The sequence below is a fragment of the Parus major genome, chromosome 7, assembly GCF_001522545.3.
Source record: "Parus major isolate Abel chromosome 7, Parus_major1.1, whole genome shotgun sequence".
In the NCBI taxonomy this organism is placed as follows: domain Eukaryota; kingdom Metazoa; phylum Chordata; class Aves; order Passeriformes; family Paridae; genus Parus; species Parus major.
The window spans coordinates 28,810,430-28,820,218 of NC_031776.1; positions in this window are offsets into that span (position 1 = coordinate 28,810,430).

Consider the following 9,789-nt stretch of genomic DNA (forward strand, 5'->3'; position numbering starts at 1 on the left):
GAGAGGCTGGATCATGTACAATACACAAGTACAACAGAGGCGGAGTGTGGAGATAACATGTGGTTAATTATTGCCAGCGAGCAGAGGCCAGGAGTTAGTTTGGCACAGTTGTGAAACACAGAGCTCGTGTTGGGGAATGAGCTGGGGACTGCAAAAGTGGGATGTGGGGAGCTGTGATGGCTCTGTGGAGTCAGAGCTGGGCACACAGTGTTTTTGTTGGGTGAAGAAGTGGTAGCTCATGCTGTCACTCCACCTTGCTGGGGTTACCAAGAAGGACTGGGAGTGATGCTGATACCTGCAGCTCTGGCTGAATCCTCATGGAACTGCCAGGAGGGAGCAGGCAGAGGGAAGCAGCCTGGGGACAGTTTTCTGGCATGGCAAAGCACTGCTGTGTCCCTCCTAGGGTATGCCAGGTGGGGAGGGATGGGCTGTACCCCCAAAGCCCTTCTCCCACCTGAGAGCTGTGTGGGGGCAGTGGTGACTGTCTGTAGCCACCCCAATCACCCATCGGTTGCATGTCTCCTCCTGGTGATCCAGAAATGCCAATGAAATGCCGAGTTTTCTGACCAGGCTTTTGAGGTGAGCTGTGGCCGAGTGTGGGTGACTGCACATCCCTGCCAGCCCCAGCGTCCTCCTTGCCACTGCCTTGCCACAGCCGTGCTCGCCAGGGTGCTCAGCAGGATGTCTGGGCTGCAAGTGTCCATACAGGGTTTGCGCACACCTGGGCTAGGCTGGATACAGCTTCTGGATGGGTCCCCATTATCCCCCTCCCTCCCGGGGCTCTGGCAGCATCCCCTGGAGAAGCACAGTTAACGTGGCCCGACCAGAAAACAGCTTCCTGCTTCTAATCAGCTCCCGGCAGGTTATCGCCTTCTCAACTGCCTGGCTTTTCGGGGAAAAGTGTCATTTATCGGCCCTTCACGGAGGAGACCTGGTAGAGATGCTCCCCGCCGGGGCTCGTCTCCGCCTGTCATGCAGGCGCCATCTAGTAGGAAAAGGAGAAAACAGACCGAAAGTCAAGGAAGGTGGATGTAGAAATTCAGTTTACCTCTGGGAAAACTGTTTAATCGAACAGAGAGCTCTGGGGCACAGCTCTAGGGCTGAGCCCGTGGTTTGGGTACTTGCAGCAGAATTCACTGCCAGGAAATGATGAACTGTGGAGATGCCTCAAACTGGAGCAGATCTTGCCCAGGATGGGTCTGGATTTATTTGATCTAAAAATAGACGTTGACATAAAGAATCATTTCCAGGCAGCTCCTTGATAACATTGTCGGGGTTGGATTTGATTAATTAGCTGTATGGGTTAATTGCATTATGCTGCCTTCTGCTCTGGTGGGTGACAGATGCTCCTGCTTTGAGCACTGAGGTCATCCCATCAGCTGGAGGCTTTACTTACAGCTGGAAACCTCTCCCTGCCATCCGTGCATGTACAGTTCACATCATGGAGGCATATTGAATGGTTTTACCACAAATCCCATACTGCTGTTGTCATCTTCTAAGAGTCACATGGATTTTCAGTGTGATTTCCCAGCCCTTAGAAAGCCTCCCAAAATCAACCCTTCCCAGGGTGGAATAAAAGGGGCCTATAACAATAATTTCCTTTGAACAGAAAAAAATCCCCCAAATAATAAATAAATAATAATAAAAAAATCATGATTTTTTTACCAATCCTGTGATTTTTGTGCAGCTTGACTCACCCTTTCCCATGTGGGGAGGTGATAAATGCTGGGTGTCTGTTATCTGCTGAATTCCTGCAGGCAGGCAGTGTGTCCCCTGCCATGGATACACGGCTGCACATCCCTGTGCAGCAGGGCTCTGTGATATGTGCATGCTGTGGTGAGTCCTGCTCGAGGCATGTCGCCCTCTGGTCTTTCCCCTTCATCCCCCAAAATATCAAGACCTGGAGGCCAGGGATGCTGCAGTGTGAGGGATGTCACCCAGGTCCTGGGGGTCCAGTGGCTTCACCCTGCCAGGGACTGCACAAGCATCATTGCCCTTTGCCTAGAGCAGAACCTTAATTCATCTCCACTTTCACAGATAAAAGCCTGGATTAATTAAATAAGAGAATAGAAACCGCTTTGATTTCCAGAACACCGGAAACTCCTAATTATCACAGTTCCCAAAAGCACTGCTATAATTAAGGGGCTCTCACTCTTGCCACTGCAGACCCATTTTTTGCAGGGATTTACAAGTGGCACCTACGTTTTTTGCTTTTGGTGAAGTACAGCAACTGAAGGCATGAATTCTGGCTCCAGGTGCATCCCTTAAATCAGCCAGAACACCACTGAAACAGTGTCTAATTCCCTCATGGATTTCTTATGAGAAAATCAGAGTCCCCAATGGCAGTGTACTACAGACAGCGTCTGCTCTCCAATTATAGTCTGATTATACAAAATAATAAAACTGGGAGCCTTTTTTCTTTGCCTGCTGGTCTTTCTGTCTTCAAAATACACTTGGGGGCTGTTTCTGGCTTTTTTACCATAACCAGCACTTATTAGTATTTGATTAGTATTTAAAAAAGGTGGTGGAAACTGAATTTCTCACCTGATCTCTGGTCCTCTGGTTCCTGTAACCTTTCCTGAAGCGCTGAAAGCATCATGATGACACTGATGGTGAAACAGCCAGACATTGCTATAGCATGAAAGCAGCAAAACACCCCCTAATGCAATAACTGAGTAAACCCCACAGGAGCCTTTTCCCTGCAAATGCCTGGTCTTGTGCTACTGGGCAGGACAGGGTGCTGCCAGCTGTGTTTTGCACCCTTGTGTCAGAGAACTGGCCAGGTAAAAATGCAGCTGATAATACACCTCTGTGTGCAGAGGTTTATCCTTGGGCTGCTGTGGCTTTCCTGCCTTTATCCTGAGATGGGGTAGGTTTAGGGGTAGATTAGATATTAGGAAAAAATTCTTTACTGTGAGGGTGTTGAGGCACTGGAACAGATTGCCTGGGGAAGCTGTAGATGCTCCATCACTGGAAGTGTTCAAGGCCAGGATGGATGGAGCTCTGCGCCAACTGGTCTGGTGGAAGGTGTCCCTGCCCATGGCAGGGGGGTTGGAACAAGATGGTCTTTTAAAGTCCCATCCGGCCCAAACCATTCTGTGTTTTTCTCTTCTATGACCTCTTTACCAAGTGTTGTCTGAAGTCTGCCCACAGCCAACAGTTTTCTTGATGACTGTCAGCTTCACCACCAAGGTGGTTCTTCTTCCTGGGTGCTTCACAGTTGTGCACAAAACTGTCCTAAAATTTCTCCTTCCTTTTGTCAGTTCTTTTTTTTTTCACTTCCTTTTTTTCTCCTGTTTGTTGAATGGCCCTGGTTTTGCCCAGGTCTCCCTGTCCTGACCAGGAGGTACTGTCTAACTGCAGAGGCTTCATGGGACTTCAGAGTTGGTGCAAGGCTTGCAGGAGGGATGGGTTTGGGTCCAATATTGGGCAGTGAGCTGTGCAGTGTGTCTGGAGTGCTGAGCTGCAATGCACTGAATATCAGATGTGAAAGCAACAGTCTGACTTGCTCTGAGCTCTCCCAGGTACTTGTAGCCCATGTTTAACACCATGCTTTCCATGGAACACTTTCTTTTCTCCCTTTGGAAGGGGTAAATGCATAAAGGCTGTGTTTTGAAGGGATACTTAAAAAAGCAGAGGGACATTCCTTGACCTCTAACCACAAGGTTTTCCACCTTCACCTGCCAATGCAGGAGTCTGTCCCAGGCTTGTTGCCCTGTGACTCTGAGTTTCATCCCTGACCATGGGAAGCACAAGCATCTTGACATCAAGCAGAGGCAGGTGGCCTGTAAAAAACACGCTTTACCTCCCAGCAGTGTTGTTTTGGGAGCCATCACTCGTGTATGGGCAACACAAACACAATCAGACCAAGCCATGGCTCTGCTCTGATCCCATTGCTGGAAATTGGTGTTGTTAAGCAAAATGTTACCAGCTTGGGAAAAAAAAAAGAAAAGAAAAAAAAAAGGAAAGTAAAAGGATCAAATGCAAAATTTGCCTGTATTAGAGATGCAGGGAAGCACTGGAAGTTAGGGAGATCACAGACAATTGAATTTAATTGAAAAATATGATTAACTAGAATGAGACTTGAATATGAAGATCCAATTTGAATTAAAGAAACAAGCTGATTGCCTGAAGAAAGAAGTTAGAGGATTAAAATTATTTTGTATAATATAGGTTCCAGTATAATGGGTTCCAGTTCTGCTTATATAGGATAGCTCATAAAAAAATCCCCAACTCCATCCTCAAAGTGGTTTTACCATTGAAATTACAAATTTTTTTTGAGATGGTCACAGGAAAATGGGATCTCTTACTTGATCGTGTGGGCTTAGGGGAGATTTGAGCTATGGATGGTAAATGGGAGAGCTTGGTCCAAGACTTTGAGCTTCCCAGCATCATCTCAGCTCTGGTAGCAAGGCTTACAGCTCCCACCTTACAGGGAGGGGAACAAGACACAAACCCTGTGAGCAAACCAGGGGCCAGTGATGGCAAGGAACAGTGGAAGGAACATTTCCAGGATTGTCAAAGCCTGGTGCAGGTGACTCTGAGCAGAAGTCCCAGGGGCTGGCAGCTCATGTGCAGTGGTCCTGTCCAGGCTCTGCTCCCCCACCAACTCCTGAAAGCAAAATCAGCTAAGAAAATAGTTTTAGGGAAAATGAATAGTCTGTATTCACAGCACAAACAGGAAAATTATATACCAGTAAGTAGCACAAATGAGAAAAATAAGAGCTTAATTTACAGTATTTTTGTAGAGTTACAAGCATTTTTATTCCAAGGGAGTTCTCCTCAAAGCAGCAAAATGGTTTAGTGCATCCCCCTGCAGATTTTTTAATTTCCACTTGGCTGTTGCACCCTCTGCCACAGCATTTCCAGCCACCAGCATCCTCCTCTTCCCTGGACAGTCCCATGGGCCATGGTGACACCGTTACGGCCAGGTCCCCCTGCTCTCCTCAGGCCAGCAGGATCCATCCTCTGTAGGATGGGTCATCTGGGAGCCCATGGGAGGGCTCTGCCTGGCTCTGTGCTGGGAGCAGCTGGGCGTGCTGGGCACAGTGGATGAGCCAGCAAATGTCACTTCCACGTCACCCTGTGGCATGGCTGGCCAGGAGAAAGCTGCAGGCACGCCGGCTGGCACAGCAAGGCACAGAGCCCGGCCAAGGGGCTATCAGAGCCCTCATGCTGGGGGTGGGGAAAGTGAGGGGCTTCAAGAGGATGGAGAATTTGTTGGACTCTTTCCAGATGGTAATTTTGACATTTTATTGTCTCTTGAGGATTTTGAAATAGGAATAAATGCAGCGTCAGTGCTCATTTGTACTGACTGTCACTGCCAGACTGGGGGCTGACCTGAGCGTGCTTTTGATGCATATTTAATGGGTACAGTGGTCTTTTGTCCCCATCCTTAGCTGCTGGGCACCTGCACTTTGACACCACACCCCTGAGCTGATCACAGTGCATCCACTGCCTGCCCCTCCTCGCTCATCCCTGCTGTGTGCTTCATTCCCAGCCTCTCCTCACCTCCTCCCGTCCCTGCCCCACCAGCATCTGCTCCATCCCAGGAAAACACAGAGATGTATTTCCTCCAGTGCTCCATGGAAGAACATGAGCAGGGTAGTACACGTCCTGCAAGCTGGGCTGGTAGCACATCCCAGAGCAGGTTATAACCTCCCCACACCCCAGGGATTAGCCCAGATATTCTCTGCCCCAATATTGCGTGAGGAGCTCATTTCTGAGCAAAATCCAGATGTGGTTTCATTAAAGAGGCTCTTGCTCCTTGTGCTCAATATTTAATTTAGCACAAGTGTGTGTGTGTGTTGAGTTCAGGGTGTTGATTAAGCATGACTTGAGATAGAGGGAAATTAGTAATATGGGAAAGTGCAGTCAGTATTTCATGGCAAAGAGTAATTGAGCTAACAGTTGACATATGGAGTTGTGTGGGCAAACTAATTAAATTTTACATCTTCCCAAGCATTTGTGAGTTTTATAAGCGTTTGATTTATATATTAATTAAACCTCAGAGTGAAATAAAGAGGACACAACTATTTATACTGCAAATGTGTCCGTCAAGAGGAAGGACTTTAATCTATTTTCAAGCAGATGCTGAAGTACCTCTGTGAGTCCCCAGCTCAGCTCGGTGGTGACATCCCCTATGGTGTCCCTTCCTCCTCTTCACCATCAGGAAAAAGCTCTGTGCTTTTTAGTGTCTCCCTGATGGGCTGCAGAGCCCAGGTTTCCCACTGATCTGGGTGCTTTGCAAATAGTTAGTGAGAAATCTAATACATGATTGAAATATTTTTTCTGACCCATTAGTAAGGCACTAGAGGCAGTTATGGCACGTCCTGGGATGGTCTTGCTGAGGTTTTCTGGAGTTGTCTTATTAGCATTATTTCATGTTTAAAGGGAACTTGCATTGTTTTTTGTTGCAGATGGACAGAAGGACACGTGGAGCATTCATGGTGTTCAGCATCGTTTTCAGCCTGGTTGATGCTTGGTGGAAAGGAGTTCCTGAAATTATAGGATCAGTTGTGCTCCTTGGGGTTTGCACCCTGGGATCTGGGCATGGAGCCATTGCTGCAGCTGGGAGATGGTGTTTGGGTTCAGTGGCAGTGAGGAGTCTTAAAATGTGCAGCTCTGGCCCTGATTTTTCTTTTAGGCTGTTGTGCACTCTCCACCAGTGACACATCTCTCTGGAGGCCAGCACACATCTGACAGGTCTGTTTGGGTGTGCTGGGAGGCCTGTGCTGGGACAGTCCTGGGAGGTGCAGGGCTGGCTGAGGGATCCTGGCTGTGCTGGGATGAGCTGAGAGCCTTTGTGGAGTAGGAGCACTGAGTTTTGTTCCAGAGCTGAGTTCCAAAGCTTAGGCTGCTCCTGCCTTTGGGCAGTCTGGCTTACTGCTCCAGTGGGTGTCCCTGCTTCCCTCCAAAGCTGCTCCTGCTAAGCTCCAAACCCTTACTGACCATGTACATTTTGTTCACGGGGGTTATGATGCCTGCAAACCCCCTCTGATCCCAAAATAAATAAATAAAATAAGAGAGTGTTTCTGTTCTGCTCTGCAATGATGCTTCCTCAGCAGCACAGGTGATGGGGCCATGCCAGAGCACTTGCATCATTTCTATATCCTGTCTCTGAAATTCTGATCGTGCTAAAAAATAAACCGACCCCTTTATATTCCCTATTGTTGATGGGTTTATTTTCCCTCTTTTGAATGGAGAAACACAAGCTATTAATGTCAGCAGTGATGTAGGATTCAGAAGACAGTAGTTTTTGATAGGAAAGTGGAATTACAGCTGAAACACGAGAATTAAGACTCCCTTAAATTTAGTAAATTATTCAGGTATGTAGGATATTCAAATCTACAAATGCTGTGAAATAGATGGCAGCTATACTAAGAGCCATTCTGCCTGTCACCTCGCTGCCCCACCTGGCCTCTGGGGACTCCATCAATCTTGTGATGGCAAATGATTCCTGTTCACAGTGTCAGTGATTAATATATTGGCCCACTGGAGAGGAGGAATTACAAAAACACAGTGTTTGTGTGCAATTAGAAGCTGTGGGGACAGAAGCAAACGGGACCAGGCTGGAATGAAAATGGGAGGAAAGGGAAGGCTGGTGCTCAGCATCAACTACTTTTAAGAATTGGTGCTTTTTAGAGCATCTTCCAGAAACTTTGAGTGAAGGAAGGTAAAAGGCTCCATGTCACATGGCACAGGGGGTTGTGGTGCCTCCTGCGATGTTGCTTTGCAAGCAACATCTCAAACTCTGGAAAAATGCAGTTCACTGCCAAATATATCCTGTGGGCTTTGCCCTGGCTCTGAAGAAAGATTCACTGTGTGAGAAGCAAACACCTGCTGAAGCCTATGCTTGTCTGCCTGGATGTGACTGAAAGGTATTCTTGGTGCAGGGAAATCAAAGCTACCTGGGAGCTCACTGTCTGGCATGAAAATCAGATTCTGCTACAGGTACCTGCTGGTGTTTGGAGAAGACCAGGGGCTAATTCACCACCAGTGATTAAACATCCATAATTAAATGGTTGACAGCAACTGTAGCAGGATTTAGGGTATTGATGATCCTTGAAAAGCCTTGGGACAAGCATGCCCTTGCTAAGGGTAATGTCACCTGTGGTCAAACAGACCAGCACCACTTTACCACACGGGATTTCAAGAATATTCAGCAACAAACAGACCAACACCTTTTCCCCCCAGGTCAACCTGGCTCTTAATGCACCTGGGAACAGCTCACATCTCTCTGCACAGCAGTACATTTCACTGGAATTTTCACTCTGATGCTGGGGTATGATGTGCCAGCAGCTTGTGCATTCCTCATCCACCAATCAGTGCAGCTAATGAAACACGTGGTACCTCAGTTTTGCTAGCAGTGACAATACATTAAACCTAGGAATGCAACTAGCACAGAGTGAGTTTTAATTTCATATGATAATGGGACCTGCAGATCTCTTCTCCATATGGTATTAAACTGGAATATTGGAATAGGGTGCTTTGGAAACAGCCATGTGTTGTGTGATGGAGGGGCAGAGCTGGCAGATAACCCTGAAAAGGTCTAACTTGATGTGCTGGAGTACCAGAAATTGCCCTAAATGGTCATGTAGTCCATGGGTCTTTTGTGTAATGTTACCTGTAGAATCAGTAACCAACCTGTGGGACTGAACAGGTGAAACAATGTAAAATCTAAGCAGCCTCTGTCCTCTGCTGCCACTGATTTTGAACAGGCATGTGCAAGGCTGCTCTTGGATGTCCTGCATAAGTGCTGTCTGTCCTGCTGGAGCAGGTACCCAGGCCAATGCTGCAGCCTTTCCCAGGACTCTGAAGGTGGTGGGGATGCCCATCCTGGGGTCTCTCTGCTCCTCAGCTTGATTTTTCCTGCCTAGTCCCTATGCCCCTTATCTGCTTTCAGAGTAGAGGGGACTGGAAGAGTTGCTCCAAAGTAACATATAAATAGGAAGTGAAAGGTTAAGACTTCCTACCGAGTAATTTTGCCCAGAGCATTAGAAAACATAAGGGATGAAAAGAGATGAAGACTCATGTGGTGATCAGCCACTGATCAGCTCCAGGTAGCACAGCAGCCCTGGCCCTGGGCAGCCTTCTGGTTTCTGTTTCCTCTCTGGTTTTTGCAAACTGTCCTGTCAGACCTCACTTACTGACAAGAGCCTTGTGCAGTTTTTAAGATGCTGTTGGCTGCTCCCTGTTCTTCCTCCATCCTAATGTGAAATCTGTCATTGCACTCTATCAGGGTGCCTTTCTGCCTGCATCCTGTGCAAGCTCCAGATTGCTATTGATAGGCAGGAGAGCCACGACAATCTTGAGGAAATTTGTGATCTGGTCCCGGCATATTTGACAGATAACACTCCAAATACAAATGTCAAAACACATTTAGATTTTTTCCCTTTTCTAACTTGCCCTGAAGAAAATGCAAACACTTTTTGACAGAATCAGTTCAGGAGCCTCCTCTAAGCCAGGCCCTGAGTGTTAGAAGAATCTGCCTCTTAAAGCCATATAGATCCACTGCTGCTGTATAAAAAAATATTCTTTACCCTGAGGCAGAATTACTTAAGAAAATCCTGACGTGATTAGACATCACTCTCTTCTGAGAAAAGAGTAACTATACTATTAAAGGATAACTGAGATGCTGCATAAACTGACAGTATATAAATTACTCAGTGTTGCAGCTCTGAACGTCATTTGGCATGAGGGCACAAGGAAGGACTTGAATATTTTCTGGCTACCACTGTGCAGCTTTTCTGTAGCCTGGATATGATCTGCTGGAAGCACTTGCAGGTG